Source organism: Neomonachus schauinslandi, chromosome 2, assembly GCF_002201575.2.
Source record: "Neomonachus schauinslandi chromosome 2, ASM220157v2, whole genome shotgun sequence".
NCBI lineage: Eukaryota > Metazoa > Chordata > Mammalia > Carnivora > Phocidae > Neomonachus > Neomonachus schauinslandi.
Genome location: NC_058404.1, coordinates 70,592,455 through 70,613,467, shown reverse-complemented (window position 1 = coordinate 70,613,467; position 21,013 = coordinate 70,592,455). Strand labels below are relative to the sequence as shown.

Below are 21,013 nucleotides of genomic sequence, written 5' to 3'. Positions count from 1 at the left end.
TTCAATTTTATAGAATGCTGTTTTCCATTGTACTAATATACCATGAGCAATCATTTTGCACTTAGAAATTCACTTCTCACTTCTACTGTCCATTTTGGTTATGTTTTTCCTTATTTAGTCATATAATAGCACCCTTTCCATCTATCCAACTTTACCTTTAAAAGCTGAAAACTCATGCATTATAAACTAGTCAGTATAAAGGAAAAGACCAGGGCTCAATAAGGAGGAGATGAAACAGGTTCAGAAGAATAAACACAACCAGGGGACATGCTCGTGGGAAGGACAGCTGAGCCACTAATGTCCAGTGGAAGGGATGGGCAAATTTACAGACTGCAAAGAGAGATTTCACCCAGTCCTATCTAAACTCATTTCTTTAGATAGCATTCATTTTTTTTAAGTAATCTCTACGCCCAACGTGGAGCTTGAACTCAGAACCCCAAGAACAAGAATCGCATTAGATAGCCTTCATTTTAAACCCATCCGTTCAGTTTCTTAGTTGCCATTCTTTAAAAGACTATGAGAAACATCCTTTTATGGTGGCCTTTGAAGACTTTTTCATACACAGCTCCTAAAAAACATAATTTAGCCATAAAAGACTTTCTGAAAAACACTGCTTACAAGATATTCCACTTTCTCTCATTTGCTTGTCATAAGAATAAAGTTTATAATTACAGAAGGACCAAGTGTTTATCTCTATGGAGGTTCTCAAGAGGATTGTCATGCTAACAATACATGATTACGCGTACAAGAGAGCTAGAGCTAAACAAAATAAGACAAAATGCAACAAGGCAAAGAAACGATAAACGCAAAAAAATGTGCAGGAACTCTATCAAAACTAAAGAATAAGTAGAAGAAATTGCAATAAATTAATCCATGTGGGGAAATTCAGGAGTGTCAGCTAGAAACAACAAATAAGAAAGCAGTGATTCTCCTGTACAGACAGCATTACAGACCCTCACAATTTGGAAAAGCTTAGTTCAAAAAAATGTGCAAAATGGCAACTAGCAAGAAGCTAACACATGTAAGCTTTTTTTTTTTTTTTAAAGATTTTGTTTATTCATTCGAGACACAGAGATACAGAGAGAGAGAGAGCATGAGCAGGAGAAGAGACAGAGGAAGAGGGAGAAGCAGGCTCCCTGCTGAGCCAGGAGCCAAATATGGGGCTTGATCCCAGAACCCTGGGATCATGACCTGAGCCGAAGGCAGACGCCCAACCATCTGAGCCACTCGGGTGCCCCTCAGTCAACCCTTTGTAAAATGACTGAATAAAAATAAAAATACTATGTAAATAATGTCCTAATCTAATATGTAAATACCTGTGTACTTCCAAAGAAAATTTATCATTGTCTGTTCAAAACTTAGCAAGTATGAAAATATTATACATTCTACGTCCCAAGCTATCTAGGTAAGATACCAGTTGATGGAGGAGAAGAAAAAGTAAATAAAGGGGGGAAAAGTAAGTAGCATCTTACAAAAATAATTTTACAGTAAATAAAATCAATTTTTCATTGCAAAAAAGATCAGTATAGAACTACTCTCCAGCTAAAAAAATAAAACTGATTTGCCTCATTGCATCTGCACATATAATTCTGATTCTTCCAGCCTTCTGGAAAGCATAAAAATACAAAAGAATTATCCAAAGAGACACAATCTTTCCTCTCCCCCCTCCTCCCCTCCCACAATGAATGATTAATGTTCAATAAAGGTTAACTTAGGTCAGCTAAGAAAGAAAGAAAGAAAGAAAGAAAGAAAGAAAGAAAGAAAGAAAGAAAAGAAAGAAAGAAAAGGGGGGGAGCTAGTGCTCATCCTTTATGCAAAGCAGAATAGAAAATATTCCCTGGTTATTTATCCTGCAGTGACTCATGGATATTAGGAATGGTTGATAACATTTTTAAAAACTTGATTTCACATCAAGTGACCTCTCCTTCTTTCCAATGGCTCTTTCAAGATATCTGTGTTGACAGGCCCGAACTTGCAGTGTCCTAAGAAGTGCACAGCCCTGTTCAGAAGGCCCACACAAGTAGAAATGTTGAAAAAACTCTGGGTTCACAGATGGTAACATGCCAGATGCGAGAACACCAAACGGGTTGTCATCTGATTTTGGATTGAAACTAAATGAACTTGGTTACTAACTGAATTCATTTGTCATTAGATTCACATTTCCAACCTCCTGAAAGCACACTTGAATTTTTACCTCACCAGTATACGCCTCTCTGTGAATACTGGCCAACTTAACATCTACTGGATGTACGTAGTTCCTAAAATAGCACTTGAAGAAAAACTGCATCTTAAGAAAGAATCTTGTGCAAAACCAGCTTTAACTAAAACTATTCCATATAGTTTACCCCTATTGCTGTATGACTTTTTTAGGCAGACAAGTGGAAAAAGAATTTCAGGCACTAAGAAAGATCATGTACAAAACTGTGGCAAAATCATGAAATTTGGAGGACAGGATTTCTGAAGAGCTGAACTTAAGGTATCTAAATGGATGAATGAAGTTGCCAAAAGACATTTAAGCTTGATCAATGAAGGATTTGTAGAATAGGAAATCCTATTATTAGATGGGGTGGGGGGCAACACAGCAAGTAAATTGTTTACATCTACCTTAGAAGAAATTTTATTTAAATAAGACATTACCACAATAGTCACAGAATTGCAAACAAAGGTGAGATCCCATTATAAGGCTGAGACTCCTTATAATAAAGACCACAATTAAGAATCTGGGTTTATATTTTTATTATACATGAAATTCAGCCTCACTTCTTTCCACTTATCACCTTATTACTGGTTCTAATTTCCCTGCCCAGTAATCCCTTAACTGCATTTTAAGGCTTTCTCAGCTACCTATGGGGAAGGGGGTGCTAAGTGTGGAATGCAGCGGAGTTGTTCTGAATAGACGAAATTGACAAGAATTGTGAAAACAAAGGATGTGACAGCCTCAGAATTCTGACCTTTAGAACTTGAAACCAGATGTATGACTCAGCTCCCCAATACACATGAACTCTTTTGTATTCTGGGTAAAATGGCAAATATTTCCTGTTATTAAAACATTTTTGGATTATCTTCCCAAGACTATGTAGGGCTTCTGAAAAGATAACCTCACAGTGACAATAAAAAGATTGTTAAGGGTGCTTCTAAAGCTACAGGACAAAGAGTATTACATTTCTAGTGAGAAGAACACTTAAATTATAGGCACAGATCCATGAAGGCTGAAGTTGCCTCGGATCACATTAACCTCTTTGGTCAGTGTTTATGCCTCCGGACCCTTGACAATCACAGGGGGGCTGGCTGGCTGGCTGTGGGGGAGGAGGGTCAGTAGTGATTCTCTTTCATTGCTATCCAGGAAAAATGTCCCAAGGTAATCTTGAAGCACATCACACCTCAACTGCTTATTAGATCTGGGACAATTAAAGCAACAACAGTGGCCAAATGTAAGGCTGTTAATATTAAAAATGAAGCTACTGGCCCTTACTCCCTAGACTGATCCACTCCCATGAAATCTTGGACCACCCAGACATTCACTATGCTAACCATCCCCTTAAAGTAAAGTGGAGAAGTTGATTCAGAAGTATGGTTTATACTTATGTGGAACATATCTTTGTATGTATTTTAAACATTACATTTATAGGAGGTTTTTTTTTTTTTTTTTAACTATATGTGTTGAAAATAAAACTCTCAGGTAATACAGTGTGCTTTGATTTGTTTTTGTTTTTTTTTTTAAAGAACCTTCTTTCCCCTGAAAATTGGTCCATACATTCTTCATAAAAAGTATATTACAGCAACATTTAAAAAGCACTTGCAGTACCCAATCATGACAAATATAGTATATAATTTGGTTTAAAAATAGCTCAAGGTTTTAGAAAATGTATAAATTAGAAAAGTGAGAGGGGTATATTTACTTGCTAATGTAATGCTAACTTAATCTATTATTAGGAGCTTTTAATATGCCAAAGAGTCTGTTTTGAGCAGGAGTCTGTGTTAAATTGAACTTCACATTTCCTAAAATTTACATTTCTAAGGGCAACATTTAAAAAAAAATTATAAATGAATGTACTTAAGTTTAGCTTTCAGATATCCAGGCAAGCATAATATTTACTTTATCTCGTGAAAGGAAGTGAACCCAGAAATGGCACCCTATATTTGCACTCAAAGGGTGAAGGAGAAAGTGTGGAACGAGTTAATATTTGATCATAATCATCACGTGGTAGACTCAGACAGGCCTCTCACTTTGTACCCTACTGTAAGACCCTGGGAAAGTTCTATAATTTCTCTTGAGTCTGAGCTGCCCCATCTGCACAAGAAAGTTTGCTAACTCATGGGTTTGCCTAAAGACCTAAATGAAAGAAAGCAAATAAAATGTTGGCCCACAGTCCATATCACTAGATATTAGTCCCATATCCTTCTCATAAAACAGAATGTTATTCACGTATTTAATGAAATATTAAAACCTACTGTAGGGGCGCCTGGGTGGCTCAGTCGTTAAGCGTCTGCCTTCAGCTCAGGTCATGATCCCAGGGTCCTGGGATCAAGCCCTGCATCGGGTTCCCTGCTCAGTGGGAAGCCTGCTTCTCCCTCTCCCGCTCCCCCTGCTTGTGTTCCCTCTCTCGCTGTGTCTCTCTCTGTCAAAATAAATAAATAAAATCTTTAAAAACAAAAACAAAAACCTACTCTAGTAGCTTCTCCTTTTGCATGGATTCCATATTTGCTAGTTTGCCTATTGGCTAAAAGTCATTTGTAACCCCAAAATCAATATGCAGCCCTTTTGTGGTCATTCGTGGACAAGTGCATGTGCAGAGCTGTAAAAACTTTGAGTCATCCAAGGCACACGTTGCCAGCTTGTCCAACAAGGCAATGCTCTGCCTTCTTGTTTCTGCTCTCGCCACTATGAAAAAGTATCCTCTCCACAGTGCATTTAGTGGCAGGTTTTTCGCATTTTGTCCTTTTCTGTTGGTGATTTCACTGTTTAAAAAAGCCCCAAGCATACCCTGAAGTGCTGTCTAATGTTCCTAAGCACAAAAAGGATATAATGTGACTTATTAGATAAGCTTCATTCAGGCATGAGTTACAGCGCCTTTGGCCGTGAATTCAGTGTCAATGATTCAACAATATACATTAAATAAGGTGTCTCTAAACAGAAATACATACAAGTTAATCTATTTATCAGTTGATTAAAATGTGACTAAGGGCTCAAAGAAACCTGATCCTAGGAGCAATGGCTCAGTATTCACTAATTCACTAATTCCATGTTTGTAATGACTTTATAGAAGTAACTATCATGAGTAACAAGAAGTGACTGCATATGCTGGATTTATGTTAAACAATGGCAATACACAATTAAAAAACACAAGTCTTTGCTCTTAAACTCAAATGTCAGGCACTCACTTTGTAAAACTTTAAAGTACAAACTCACAATTACTAGAATGGAAATATGATCAGCAAGGCAAAATTACAAATCAGTACCTTTCCTTTTCCTACTATGTAAAAAACATAAACATTGGGTCATTGCAGATTAATATTAAAATATAACTTACCACTTTTTTTTTTTTGGCTGCAGTCAACTAATGCCAAAAATGCCCAGCTTATCTGTTAGCTATATGACTTCCTGTCACAGGCTGATACATCTTATTAGCTAAATCCATACATGCCTATCATCTCCATAGGCTGAGTTTCAAAAGTATCTGTCTTTTGCTTGTTCAGGATATGAATTGTTTCCCTTGGGTATGTGAACTTCAAGCCTTGACTGCATCTCAAGAATAAGTCACAACTTGGAGACAGGAGAACCTTTGGAAGATAATTTCCGCCACACTTCAGGTCTCCCTCTTCCCCACAACATACATCCCCCACCCTGAGTCACTCCTTTCTAAGAGAGAGGAAGGAACTAATAATCCACTGTTTCGTTGTGGGGTTTTTTGCGTTTTCATTTTAATCACCACATGCTCATAGAACTAATACTCTTAACTCGTCTCACAAATGACTTACTGTGCTTATTGTGTCCAAAACAACAACAACAACAAAACCAGCTTCCACCTTTTCTCCTTGATCTACCAATGCCAGCTCTCAGCTTTGTGTTCTTTATTTCATCCTTTGGTACAATAAACAAAGAAAGGCAGAGAATGTGTCCATTGTTCCCTTATCATTCTGCACCCTTCTCCGACTCCTTCTGTGCCTCCTTCTGTGACCTCAGGGCGCTGACCTTGATAGTCTACCAGACCAGGCTCCCTTGCCCTCCAGCATCTAGCTGGGTTTGGTCAACAGGAAGCACTGACTGAAGTTCAAAGGACAAAAGGAGAGAAAGGTTGAGTCTCCCTGTCTCACTCAAGTCCTCAAGTGCATTTAGTCTCTAGTCAGGTGACCTCCTCCTCCAAACCCCTGTCCTTAATGACTCTCCAAGTATGACTCAGGGACCCCTTGGTGTCCCAAGGCCCTTCCAAGAGGTCCATGAGATCAAAATTATTACATTTTGCCTTTTGCACACTCATTCTCTCTTGAGGGTACAGCAAAGTGTGTTAAAGCCAACATGACGTGATATCACAACAGACTGAATGCAGAAGCAGCAATAAACATCCAGCAGGGGTGCCTGGGTGGCTCAGCTGGTTAAGTGTCTGACTCTTGGTTTCAGCTCAGGTCATGATCTCAGGGCTGTGGGATCGAGCCCCGCGTCAGTTTCCACACTCAGTGCAGAGTCTTCTTGTCCTTCTCCCTCTGCTCCTCCCGTCCCACCCCCTCAAATAAATAAAAGAATAAAATCTTAAAAAAAAAAGAAATGAACATCCAGCTGTCTTCCATTATATAAGACATTAAGGAAATTTGCAAAAGTGTAAAACGGGCGCCTCAGTGGCTCAGTCGGTTTCGTGACCGACTCTTGATTTCGGCTCAGGTCATGATCTCTGGGTCCTGAGATCTCACTCTCTCTCAAATACATAAATAAATAAGTAAATGTAAAATAATTTTATCATTATCAATAAAGTTCTTTGAAAAACAGGATTTTTTTTAATAAAATTATGTTACTTAGGTTAACATGTAATGAGTATATTGTTACTTTTAAAGTTTCTTCATTATTAAGTTTCCATCTGTTTCCTGTCAGGACCCTTCCTGCCACAGCGGGCATCTCCTTCCCAAACCCGTTCTAAAGGCCCATCATTCTGACTTGATGGGTAAAACAGATTAGACACCCAGTTATGGAAGTGTAACTCCATTTTGGTGTCAGGTGCAAGTCCTGTCCTCCAACGTAATTTGTCTGAGGGCTTGCATTTGGCAGTTATTGCATGATGGCCCAACCTTTAGCAAAGCTGTTACTCTGGTTAGCACTGGGATTTCAGTTCTTTGGGCACATGTCTTATCAATCAGGGAAGATGAGAGGGGTAAAAGGATGTTTTTGATCCAAAAGCACTAATAAAAGAGGTTTAGAGAGTTGCAGTCTGAAGAAGGTATATGATGAATTCAGTGGCCTTGCTGAACTTCATTTAGCACTTCAACAAACGAGTCTGGGCTCAATGATGCCAGTTTATATATAATCATAATCGTTCTAATTACCAAATGTTTGTTAACAAAAATAAAACCTATCAAATGAAAAGAGCCTCTGTTCTTGTCTTCAGGAGCAGTAAAGGAAAGAAGAAATTACAGAACATGAATTAAAAGGAATAGGAGCATCCCATGAAGAAAATAATGCTCTTGACTAATATTTAATACCCACAGTATTTTATTATTTAGTGAAATAATCACATTATAAAAGACATGTGCCATAGGATTCAATTTTTGTGAAAGTATAAATGTAAATACATACAATAAAAAAGATGGAAGGTTACACACCAAAATTTAGCCTGAGTCAACATGTGGCCAAGATTCATGAAAGGAAGGATTTTATCTGGGACCTAAGGCATGAGGGTGGAGCCCCTTTAGACTGACAATATTAGTGCCCTACAAGAGTTCCCACGTCCCTTCTACCATGTGAGGTTAAGGTGAAAGGAAGCAGACCCTCCCCAGATACATAACCTTGTGGGTGCCTGATCTTGCACTTCACAGCCTCCAGAACTGTGAGAAATAAATGTCTGTGTAAGCCACCCAGGCTATGGTGCTTTTGTTACAGAAGCACAAATGGACTAAGACATTCCTATACGATTTAATTTTTGAGAAGAATTAAGCATGGGAGTTAAGAGCACTTTTGAATACACTGGCATTGAGGTATTAAGGAAACATTCAAGTAGTTATGACAAGCAATCATTTGGATATGTGGGTCTGAATGACAAAAGCAAGGTGTATGCTGAAAATACAGATCTGAAAATTATCAATACATATATGGTTACTGAAGCCACAATCATGGAAGAAAAGTTTATAGGAAAAGAAGAGGGTCAAGGATGCAATTCTTGGAGACATCATGATTTAAAGCTTTTGATTCTTATTTCTCAAGAATTAATGTGCTTAAGATTCTGCGTGGAGCTGGATAGAGTGCTACAACCTTTCCATCACAAACGCAACAGGAGCTATTTCTTCTGCATATCTCTACAATAAAACTCAAGAGAAGAATCCAAGAAACCACTTCAATAGTTTCAAATAAGAAAGGCATAATCACCTATTGGAACATGGTGGGCAAAATACCTTTTAACATACATGAAATCTCTGAATAATTTTCTGAATTTTCTATGACCCCACCATCTCTAATATTTTTGGAAAGTAAAATTTCTTTCTGTAGCAATTTTATTCCTGGTGGGGGAAAAAAGTCACCTAAGGTAACGTTCTAGAGAATAATGAAGAAACGTAAAAGCCATAAAACTGCTAGAGGAGGCAGTTATGTAGACATGATCAGGAGGAGAGAGAGGATGGCCAATGGGAAATTGCCAGGGACCACCCAGTCTCTGACCAGAGACCACCCAACCCCCTTAGACCAATCCCCTTCTGCAATTTAGAACAACCCAGGAAGCAAAAGATACAGGTCGCAGGGACTTGTTCAACTTTGGAGCATGGGCACTTAAAGAAAACCCTGTTGGCTAGTAACCCCGAGGCTGTTACAACAACCCAACATCATTTGCATTGCGGTTTTGCCCTTCCTCTCCCACCGTGGGCATCCCCTAGGCACTCACGGGAAGATGGCAAACAGGAACATGTGCAAAAAAAAGGTTGGAGGGGAGGAAACCAGGGCAACTCCAGAGGGTGGTTTAATAATGACAAAATGGGAAGAAGGAGACAAAACAGGCCCCCATAAAACAAACAAACAAACAAACAAACAAACAAACAATGCAGGACTCAGCGGGCTGCTACCATCCCAGGGCTGGCCTGCTCCTACTTCTCTGGAGTGAGTGTACTTTTGCTTTGCTAAATAAAACCTTTTTCTGTTTTCTCTCAAATGAATTCTTTCTTTTGAGAAGACAAGGACCAAGGAATTTTACAATTCACTACGTGGTAACAAAACCAGGACCTGAAAATTCTTCTAAACTTTAATACTGCAATTAATATTAATATAGTATGTTTACTAATTATAAATTAATATGTTACATTTGCATATCAGGTTGGCAAATATTAAAGGCATTATACCAAAGTAAAATGGTACTCTTACATAGTTCTTATGAAAAGACATTTTTATAACTTTTTTAAAGCAATAGGATAATAAATATTGAACATATTGAAAAAAGCAAAATTTTGATTCAATAATTCAACTTTCTAGGAAGTCATTCTAATGAAATAAATAGAAAAAATATGTATCTAAAGAATAACCAAAGTGTTCACTGTATAGTAGTGTATAAGAGTCAAATTAAAAAAAAAAAAGTCAAATTTAAAATGATCTTAAAGTCCAACAATATGGCACTTCTTAAACCAGATTCCACTGGTAGAAAACCTATGAAGCAGTTAAGAATGGTATGATCAGTGTTTCTTAATCAGAGATTTATGACCCTGAGATCCCTACAACTTTATATAAAAATTTCTTCAAGGGGCGCCTGGGTGGGTCAGTCGTTAAGCGTCTGCCTTCGGCTCAGGTCATGACCCCAGGGTCCTGGGATCAAGCCCCACATGGGGCTCCCCACTCCGTGGGAAGCCTTTTTCTCCCTCTCCCACTCCCCCTGCTTGTGTTACCTCTCTCACTGTGTCTCTCTCTGTCAAATAAATAAATAAAATCTTTAAAAAAAAAAATTTCTTCTATATGCATTCTTATGGGGGAAAGAAAGATGTTCCACTAGAATGTCAATGAGTTATAACACAAAAGATTTTAAGAATCACTGATAATGATAAGCAAATATTTATACAGAAAGACATTTTATAGAGTGAAAAAAGCAGGTTAAAAAATAACATATCCTTTCATCTATTAATGGACACATGGATGGATGGATATGGATATGCTTCCACTATCTTGGCTATTGTAAATAATGCTACAATAAACATAAGGGGGTTAATTAATATTTTATATTATATTATTAAATTAGTGTTTTCATTTCTTTGGGTAAACACCCAGTAGTGGAATTACTGGATCATATGGTATTTCTATTTTTAATTTTTTGAGGTATCTCCATATTATTTTCCACAGTGGCTGCACATTCCCACCAACAGTGCACAAGAGTTCCTTTTTCTCCATATCCTTGCCAATTTCTTGTCTTTTTGATTCCAGTCATTCTGACAGCTGTAAGGTGATATCTCATTGTGGTTTTGATTTGCATTTCCCTAATGATTATTGAGGTTGAACATCTTTTCATGTGACTGTTGGCAAATCTGTATGTCTTCTTTGGAAAAATGTCTATTCAGGTCCTCTGCCCATTTTTTAATTGGATTATTATTTTTTTTTTTGGTGTAAAGCTATAAGTTCTTTGTATATTTTGGATATTAACCCATTGTCAGAAGTGTCCATCAACAGATAAAGAAGATGTGGTATATATACACATATACATACCATGGAGTATGACTCAGCCATAAGAAGGATGAGGTCTTGCCATTTGTGACAAGACAGATAGACCTAGAGGGTATTATGTTAAGTGAAGTAAGTCAGAGAAAGACAAATATCATATGATTTCACTCATATGTGGAATCTAAAAAAAATAAACAAATAAACAAAAAGCAGAAACAGACCCATAAATATAGAGAACAAACCGATGGTGACCAGGGGGTAGGGAGGTGGGGGGAGATTGGCAATATGGATGAAAGGCAGTGGGAGATACAGGCTTCCACTTACAGAATGAATAAGTTACAGGGATAAAAGGTAGAGGGAATATAGTCAATTGTATTGTATTGTGTTATATAGTGACAGATGGTGGCTACACTAGGGGTGAGCACAGCATAGCATATAAACTTGCCAAATCACTATGTTGTACACATGAAACAAATGTAACATTGTGTGTCAACTATACTTCAATTAGAAAAATAACATACATGTGAGGTCTCATTTTTGTAAAAAATAATTTGAAATGCATAAATATTAATATGTAGAAAAAGTTAAAAAAGCTATGTAACAAAGTATTAAAAGTAGTTATTGCAGTAAATTTTCAACATTTTTATTCAAAAGAAAAAATCTGGAAATTATAAATAATATAAGCAAACTATTAACATAACTATAGTTTATTTGATTTTTGCTGCTTAGAAAAATATTCTAGGGGGCGCCTGGGTGGCTCAGTTGTTAAGCGTCTGCCTTCAGCTCAGGTCTGATCCCAGGGTCCTGGGATCGAGCCCCACATCAGGCTCCCTGCTCGGCAGGAAGCCTGCTTCTCCCTCTCCCTCTACCCCTGCTTGTGTTCCCTCTCTCGCTGTGTCTCTCTCTGTCAAATAAATAAATAAATTTTTTTTTAAAAAAAAAGAAAAATATTCTAGACACTAGAATAGATATAATGGGTTTTAAATTTTTAAATCAAATTTGATTTGAGGTAATGATTGCATTACTATCAAATATTAGATTTTCTTCCTTTTTTTTTTTCTTTTTTTTTTTTTTAAGATTTTATTTATTTGACAGAGAGAGACGCAGCGAGAGAGGGAACACAAGCAGGGGAATGTGAGAGGGAGAAGCAGGCTTCCCGCTGAGCAGGGAGCCCGATGTGGGGCTCGATCCCAGAACCCTGGGATCATGACCTGAGCCGAAGGCAGACGCTTAAAAACTGAGCCACCCAGGTGCCCCAAGATTTTCTTTTTTTATATATATTTATTTATTTGACACAGAGAGAGAGAGATCACAAGCAGGGGGAGTGGCAGGCATGGGGGAGAGGGAGAAGCAGGCTTCCCGCCGAGCAGGGAGCCTGATGCGGGGCTCAATCCCAGGACCCTGGGACCATGACCCGAGCCGAAGTCAGACATTTAACCGACTGAGACACCTGGGCGCCCCCAAATATTATATTTTCTCTTAAGTAAATGTCAAACCAATACAGAATACACCCCTTCAGGATCTGGGATTTGTGATTCGGTACTGCCCACAAATTTACCCAAACTATATAATGGCCTCTCTTTCAGGCTTCGGATGAATAAAGTCTAGGCCTACATAATTATTTAATTGAAGATCATTTGGTATTTAATTTATATATCATTATTTAGGCTCAAAGATACACCAAGTCACACACACTATTCCAATCTTCACTGTGGTTACTACATCACCACTTAAAGTTACATTTGTTTTCTGGTTCCAAATATTGTCTTAACTTACATTATACAACAAACAACATGTGCATAAACTTGTAATATCATGACATCATGAACAACGTGAATTCCCTAGAAAAATAACTCAGTGAGTCATATATAGAAACAAGAAATAACAAGCAAGTTCAACCCTACATGAAAGAAAATCCTAGAATCAGCAAGGTCTTATTCTCATTTACTGGATCTTCTTTCATAAACCTAAAAAATAAAATTAGGCTCATAAAAGAGGGCTTGAAAAGATGAGTCTGTACAAACCTCGTATATAAGGAAAGGTATTTTTCATTTAAATGGCAATGAGGAGTTCACTTCAGAGTTGTCTCATGAGCCAAATGAAATACAGGAAGAAAATATGTTATCATTGTATATTTAAATTGTAGCCTTTTAAAATAAAATACCTTTCAAAAATATGTTACAAAAACCGACGTATCTTCAGAAGAAATGGAATTAACACATCCTTCTGAGAAATATTAATTCTAGAAACTTATTATATAATAATTTTGATTGCTAACTCTGATCCTTCCACTAGAAACTTTACTTCTTAGATATTACCCATATGATATAACACTGTTAACACTGATCCCAGTTTCATGTTGACAGAAAAGAGAATAAAGATGGAACCGCTACAACATATAAAGCTGTTAGTGACTTACCGGAAAGAAAGTAGCTGACTGGAAACTGGTAAACAATTACAGTTGCTCTGCAACAGTACTTTCTAGAACTGTTCCCTACTTATAATCACATGCATAGAAAAAGAAGTGATTTTCTCATTTCCTCGTTATATCTAGAACAATTAATGATTCAGATAGTTACTTCACATTTCATGAAAGGCCTTTATAATGGCGAACAATGTAAAGAACTAAAAATACACATTTAAAGAGTCAAATTATTGATTTGCAGTCACTGAACTGCAACAGAAACCATCCCATTATTACATCAAATCAATTATTTTCTAGTTTGAATATAGCCTTTCCATCCTAAGTATTTCAGTATATATCCCCAGGTACCCTGAAAAAGTATAAGAAGTACACATTTAATCCAGGGAGACTTAAACTGATCTTCCTTAAGATTTTGGAATCACATCACGTCTATGCTAGCAAAGTGAATGCTCTAAATGTAGGATTAAAAAACATATTTCAACATTAATGAGCAGTTGATTCTATCCATTCAATAACTGTTTAATAATGTAAACCAGAAAAATAAACCACTGAGTAAGAAACAGAAACAAAGAATCTCTGCCCTTTGGTGACTTCACTGTAGTAAAAGAGTTAAAAGTTCTAATTAAGAAGGAAAATGCTCAGTACTAGGAGAATAAACTCCAGGTCCACAGAGGCCAGGACTGGTATCTCTTTGTATACTGGTCTACACCCCAGACGGGAGGTTCTCAAAGTGTGCTCTAGGAACCTCTGGGAGTCTGTCCACAAGACCTTTGTGGGGGTCTGTGAGATCAAAGCTATTTTCCCGTAAGTATGCAGTCAAGTTTTACTGAGATTACTTAATATGTGATATCACAGTAGAGTGAGCACAGAAGCGGACATGAGAATTTATCTCTCTTCCAACAAGCCAGACACTAAAGAGATTTTCAAAAAATGTGAAACAATGCCACTCTTCTTACTAATTGTTTTTACTCTGGAAAACATAATTATTTTCTTCATAAATCATGTTAATGTTAATATGTTTATCACTGCTACTTCTAAATGAATTTGCTATTTCTAAATGAATAAATAAATATGTTTATACTTCCTCAGTTTTAATTTCTAATATGATAAGTATTAATAGATGTAACCACACAAACAAAAGCCCTTTGGCATCTTCAATTGTCTTCACAAGTATAAAAAGATCTTGAGACCAAGAAGACTGAGGACACATGGCCTAACACCTAGTTGGGTCTCAAGGAATACTGAATAGTGAATTAACAGGGAGGTCTATACTAATGTAAGGATTAATGAGCTGAGATCTGAAGGGATGGACAGAAGTCTTTGGGATGAGTGAAAGACAAGTTTATAAATAGTGCTATTCAAAATGTTTTCCAAGTAGTTGAACAACTTCTAGAAAATGACTAAAAATGAAGTTGTTCTCTTACAAATGAGAAAATGGATGAGAGCCAACAGCCATGAAAAATTAATGCCTCTCAACAGACTCTACTCGGTAGTTCTAGAGAAAAATCTTAGATTCAAAGCTGGACATCCAACCACCTTTCACAGGAATACTGTGCTAACGGAAAGAGGGGAGCTTATTATTAGCTCTATCATTTTCTAGAATTAATCAGTTTAAAATGTAATTATGCTCGATGTTAGTATTATTTGCTATTAAAAAATGTCAAATCAAAACAAAATAGGAGCACCTGATTGCCTCAATTAGAGAGGTGTTCGACTCTTAATCTTGGGGTTCTAAGTTCGAGCCCCATGTTGGGTGTTGTGATTACTTAAAAATAAAATCTTTTAAAAACAAAACAGGGGCACCTGGGTGGCTCAGTCGTTAAGCGTCTGCCTTCGTCTCAGGTCATGATCCCTGGGTCCTGGGATCGAACCCTGCATCGGGCTCCCTGCTCAGCGGGAAGCCTGCTTCTCCCTCTCCCACTCCCCCTGCTTGTGTTCCCTCTCTCGCTATCTCTCTGTCAAATAAATAAATAAATAAATCTTAAAAAAAAATAAATAAAAACAAAACAAAATATCAAATATGTGTTTACTCGATGATGTTTTCTTTTTTTAAGTTTTTTTCAAGTTTTTTTTTTTTTTGAGAGAGAGAGTGCACCCACAGGAGTGGGGTGGAGGAGAGGCAGAGGAAGAGAGAGAATCTTAAGCTCCACGCTCAGTGCAAAGACCCACATGGGGCTCAATCTCATGACCCTGAGATCATGACCTGAGCCAAAATCAAGAGTCAGATGCTTAACTGACTGAGCCACCCAGGTGCCCCTCAGTGATGTTTTCTAAAACTACTCACCCATTATCCTTCTTTCAACTTTCAGATTGGTTAATAATTTTTTGGATATGTGAAAGCATGAGACTCTTCATCAAAGACAAATCGTGAAGTTGCTTAAGTGATAAAAGAAGATACCCTATACTCCTTAAAGAAAACTAAAAATTGAACAGAAACAGAGGTTAACTTAAAACAGACAAACAAAAACTTGGACTTTTTATATAAAACCCTTCATACGTTCCTGGATGACTTATTAATGAATAAAGGCAAGTTTAACAAAATCATTTCTAAGACTGTATGAAAGGGAACCAGCTGTGAAATCATTCTTCTGTATGATATCAAAAATGCACGCTTGAACACCTAGCCCTGTGGTCTCCCTAAAGGCCAGAGGGAAAACCCCTTGTTGACCATAAAAGGGCTGCCTGCATGTTCTCAGTGGAAAGTATACAGGATCTTATTTACACAAGTATAAATACATGCCATTCCTTTGTGCTCACAGGCACTCCTGAAGGCTGGCCAGAATAGGAGGGTCCACTGGCTCAATGCAAACAGGATTCAAAAAGTCTATGACACTTTCCAACATCGAATATACTTTATTTTTCTAGCTTATCTTCTGTCATGATAAAAATATCTACAAAGCATAAGATCACTATCATTTAACAGGTGGCAGCTCTAGAAATACTTTAAAATAAGCCTTTAAGTTTCAGCAGGAGGAGAGAAAACACATTTCCATAAATAGGCACTTTTTTCTAGTAACATTACAGCTGTTTGAATGCTGAGGAATAAAGAAGAATGTATTTATGGTCGATAACAATGCCTTAAGTGTTTACATTTCTTAGTAACTTAGAAGGCAAAAGCTTGAAAACTTCTGGGAAACACTAAGTGCACAAATTACCATGACCATTTCAGGTCCAAAAAAAAAAAAATGCTGGTAAAAATAAATTAAAAGAACAGCATAATGCAGGTACACAATACCTGATATGCGTGTGTGTGTGTGTATGAATAATTACCATATTATGATTACAGAACAAACAAGTGAACATGACTGTGAATACAGTGAACGGTTTCCTTTTAAAACTCTTAGGAAATTCCGGTATTTCCACTTAGTGACATGGCTTCGACACACACCATATAGATCTCAGATTATCACTCTAAGCGTTGGGTGTGGTGAGATAAAAACTCATCACAAGGCTAAAGTGAACGTTAGCAGTCGTTGAATCTGATTATCTTTTTCAGTGAGTGAATTCCCCCTAAAACGTTTGTGCTTAATGGTCTCACAGTCCAGAGAAACTCAATCACTTCCCCCAGGAACCTTTCTAACCAATAATGTTTAAATGCTCTACCCATTTCTATTTAAGGTTAATTGGCACCAATGGGTAAGATAAAAAGCAAGTCTGGCTCAACCTCCGGAGTCCCAGATGTATCAACAGTACAGATCAGCAGTGACTGAAATACACCTTATGACACAGCTCACTTCATCTCTGAGAAGCTCGGGAAAACTGTCTCACTGATACCGACTCGAATGTTAGTCACTTTAACTTCCCAACGTAGTTCGTAAATCTATTTTGATAAATCTTGCTGGTCAAAGTGTGATCCACAGACTGGCAGCATCAGCATCACATGAGCATGTTAGAAACACACACTCTCAGGCCCCACCCCAAGCCTACGGAAGCAGAATCTGTATTTTAACAAGATCCCGGGAGGTTCAAATAAACATTCAAGTCTGACAAGCACTGATCTAAGTCAGTGCACGCAGATTATTTCTTTACTGTTCTCTTGTGCAGCCACATCGTATTATTTTGCTGGCCTCCCTACATTAAGCCTTTTCTTTCTTTCATCCTAACCAATGTTATTTTTAGAAACCCCTATGTGCATTTTCAGCCTAACTGGCCGGACAGATGGGTGAAGAAAGTAAAATTTATTAAGTAGACCAGACATTTTGCTAGGAGTTTCATTAATGTTACCCTGTGAAGTAGCTCTTTGTTTCAAAATTCTACAAATTGGAGACTTAGGTGCTCAGAAAGGTTGAGTGACTAAGTTAAGGTACTGTACCGAACAAGTAGGTAAACCACGATTTAAACTCAGTTCCAGCCTTCCGTAAGTCATATTCTCACACTCCGCCTTTTCTTCCTCTATGGATTCTTTTTATCCCAAACATCCAGACTTTCCCTTAAAATAAATATGTGGCGTTGGCAAGACAAAAGCTCCAGGGTATTGACAGCCCTCAATGACTTCTCTACATTTAAGAAGTGACCATAAGCTGAGCAAGTCTGCTTAGCATCTAACCCAATTAGAGCTGTAGTTCTAACAAATTAAAGCAGCTATTGGAAGCAGTATAATGTAATGATTAAGGGCATGCACCTTGGAACCAAGACAGTCTTTGCTGGAACTCCTGATCAGCTACTTGACCTAGGCCAAATGGCTTACATTCTCCTTCAACTGGGAATAATACCAGTAATTGCCCTCATAGGTTGTTTTTGTTTTTGTGAGGATTAAAGGAATTAATGTATGTAAAGCATACTTTAATGCATGTCTGGTGTACAGTAAGCACTTAATAAGTGTTAACAATATTTATTATTAAATGGAATTTCTTCTTGTAGTATAACCTGCCTTTGTTTAAAAAAAAAAAAAGCCATTCTTCCACTTAGCTAAGCAGTTGGTAATATTGTTCCAAATCAATACATTTGCTTCCTTCTCTTTTATTGATCTTAAACTCACATACATCGATCGCTTATCATTATTACTGAACAATAAAATCCATCACCAACTTGTATCTTTTACAGCCCTTCCCTGTCACAATCAATTCATACGTCTACTGGTGCCTCGTTAGAAGTTAACAGTAGCCTGAACACTTTTAAGACATAAACAACAGGCCAAAGACCAAGATGCCTGTCCACCTACAGGTGAGAGTTTGGGGCTTGCTCCTTACAACCCATTCACAATTCCTGATTTCCAGTCCGCCAGCAACTCTTAACAGCCCTCACTGCAGAATATATCCAAAATCTGACCGCGTACCTACTTCATGCTGGTCTAAGCCACCGTGATGGCATTTCTTCCCTTCCTCCCCTATAGACTAACCCCAAGCAAGCAGAAATAATCATCCCTACAAAATGCATCGCTCTTCTGCTCACCTCACTCCAGCTACCCAGCTGTTCCCAATCTTTCCGGGTACACTCCTCTCTAAGGGCCTTGCCGCTCCCACTGGCTCTGCCTGCAAGGCCTTCTCCCCCATCTCCTCAGCTCTAAGGCTTTTTCCAACTCCGGGCGCCGCAGTGAGAGGCGCTGCGGCCCCATCCACCCACCTGCAATGGATTATCGTGCGGAGTGGCTCCAGCTTTCGGAGCAAGAGGAACAAGCAGGCATACAGCACGGAGGCCCATTACAAGAGGCCTCGAAACTCCTTCCGCTATAACGGGCTGATTCACCGCAAGACTGTGGCTATGGAGCCAGAGGCCCACGGCAGAGGTGTGGTGGTGGTCATGAGGCGGAGAGCTGGCCCGCGGAAAGCCTCCACCTCCTCGGTGCGGACCACCATCCACAAGAAGGCCCCGCCCACCCCCGGTAGCATCAGGCACATGATCCGCAAGCACAAGTACCGCCCAGATCCGCGCCATCCCACGCCGCCAGAAGCCTGTGATAGTGAATTGGAAACGGGCCCGCCGCACCAAGAGCTCCTGAGCACCTGTCCCCCACCTCCAAAGCAATAAAGATGTCAACCACCTCAAAAAAAAAAAGAAGTCACCTCAGTGGATTTCCACCCCCTACCCTCCCCCCCACCCCCCGGCCCAGGCCAGGACTTACTTTAAACCGCAACAATATTCTCTAACCTCACACACTCCGTATCTCCTTATACACAGCACTGATCATGTTCTATCATACCAACACTTTATTTATGTATGCTACTTATCTTCCTTTCCTCACTAGAATGTAAACTCAACGAGGTCAGAGGTTTTGTACGTTCCGTTCATTGCTGTATCCCCTGTGACTAGTATTCTGCTGCATACGTAATGAATGCTCAGTAAATATTTGTTGAAAGAATAAATGAGGGGCGCCTGGGTGGCTCAGTCGGTTAAGCGCCTGCCTTCGGCTCAGATCATGATCCCGGGATCCTGAGATCAGCCCTATGTTGGGCTCCCTGCTGGGGTGCGGGGTGTCTGCTTTTCCCTCTGCCCCTCCCCTGCTCGCTCGCTCTCTTTCTCTCTCTTAAATAAATAAATAAAATCTTTAAATAAAAGGAAGAATAAATGAATAGGGGACATCCTGTTTACCCCTAGACAAATAAACAAATAGTCTAGATATTCCCTAGTAGTTCAAGACATATGTATATATATATATATATGTGTGTATATATATATAAAATCTCCATAAGGAAAACATAAGACATCAATATGCTTTCTCCTACACAAAAATCTAGATCAAAAACCAGAGATATAAAAGAAGAAAGAAAAAAAACCAATTTATAGAAACTAAACAATTGCTATCTTTTTTCTCAAAGCAGGGGGGGACAAACCTGATAAATTTATGAGTTTGTTAATTAAAGAGATTGCCCCATCTCCCTTAAGAGGCCATGCTCCCTTAATGTGACAGTATAGTTCAAGGAGTGGAAGCAATGACCTTGTACAAATGAAATTGCAGGGGCCGATTGACAGAGCAATTACTCATCTGGCCGGGAGGATGCAGAACAACTCATAATCTTGCAAAAAGCACCTCAGGAATTTTGCATACAGACTCAGCAGTTTAGTTTCAATTCTAACCTGAAAAATCCAATAGAGAGTCCCACTCTCTCTGTTATGATAACCACTCATGAGTTCAATATGACTCCTGAAACCCTTCAGCTCTTATCAGAAGGATTCCAGCCCTCTGCTGCCACAAGCTAGCCACATCTCACCCAAATCAACTGCTGAACACTAAGAAATCAGAATTCATATTCTGCCTTCTTCTCATATTTGGTTGGTAATATATATCATTCCTGTTGGATGCTTTGATATTTCTTCTTGGAACATTTATTATATTTATGAAAAAATGGATAAAGTAGGTTATGTCCTACCTATTAAAACAGCCTACAGAATATGCAAAAAGGAGTACTGTGAGTCCTACAATACTGGTCACCTCTGACCAAAAAGATATAGAGAAAAAAGTTTCAAAAATCAAGAAATTTCAAGTGAAATGCTGAAATGTCTCCGTATCTACCATTTAGAATACTGGATATGTTCTCAGACTGAAGCAAAAATAGTAGCTCTGGTTTTACAGTATATGGTAAATAAACCACCCAGAAATATAAACTGTATGAATCAGAAAGAGGGACCAACCCATTTTAAAGTATACTCTACAATATTTCACCCAAGATGATTTCATTTGCTTATCAATGAAAATTATAAACAGAGTATGCCAGAGCAAAGTTTTTACCTGTTTTGACAAATGACCTTGGTATTATTTCTTCATTCAGCGAGCATGGTATTTCTTTAAAGCCACAAATCCCTTTTCTGAGCAACAAGTGAGC

At 38.3% G+C, this 21,013-nt stretch overlaps 1 protein-coding gene and 1 pseudogene across 1 annotated transcript in view; one reads left to right on the top strand and one right to left on the bottom strand.

The window, feature by feature from the left end:
- The window catches only part of PDGFC (platelet derived growth factor C), a 197,800-nt gene that overhangs the window by 152,099 nt on the left and 24,688 nt on the right, over positions 1 to 21,013 (bottom strand). The gene's annotated exons all lie outside the window — the stretch shown is intronic.
- On the top strand, positions 18,624 to 19,191 carry LOC110588622 (annotated as a pseudogene).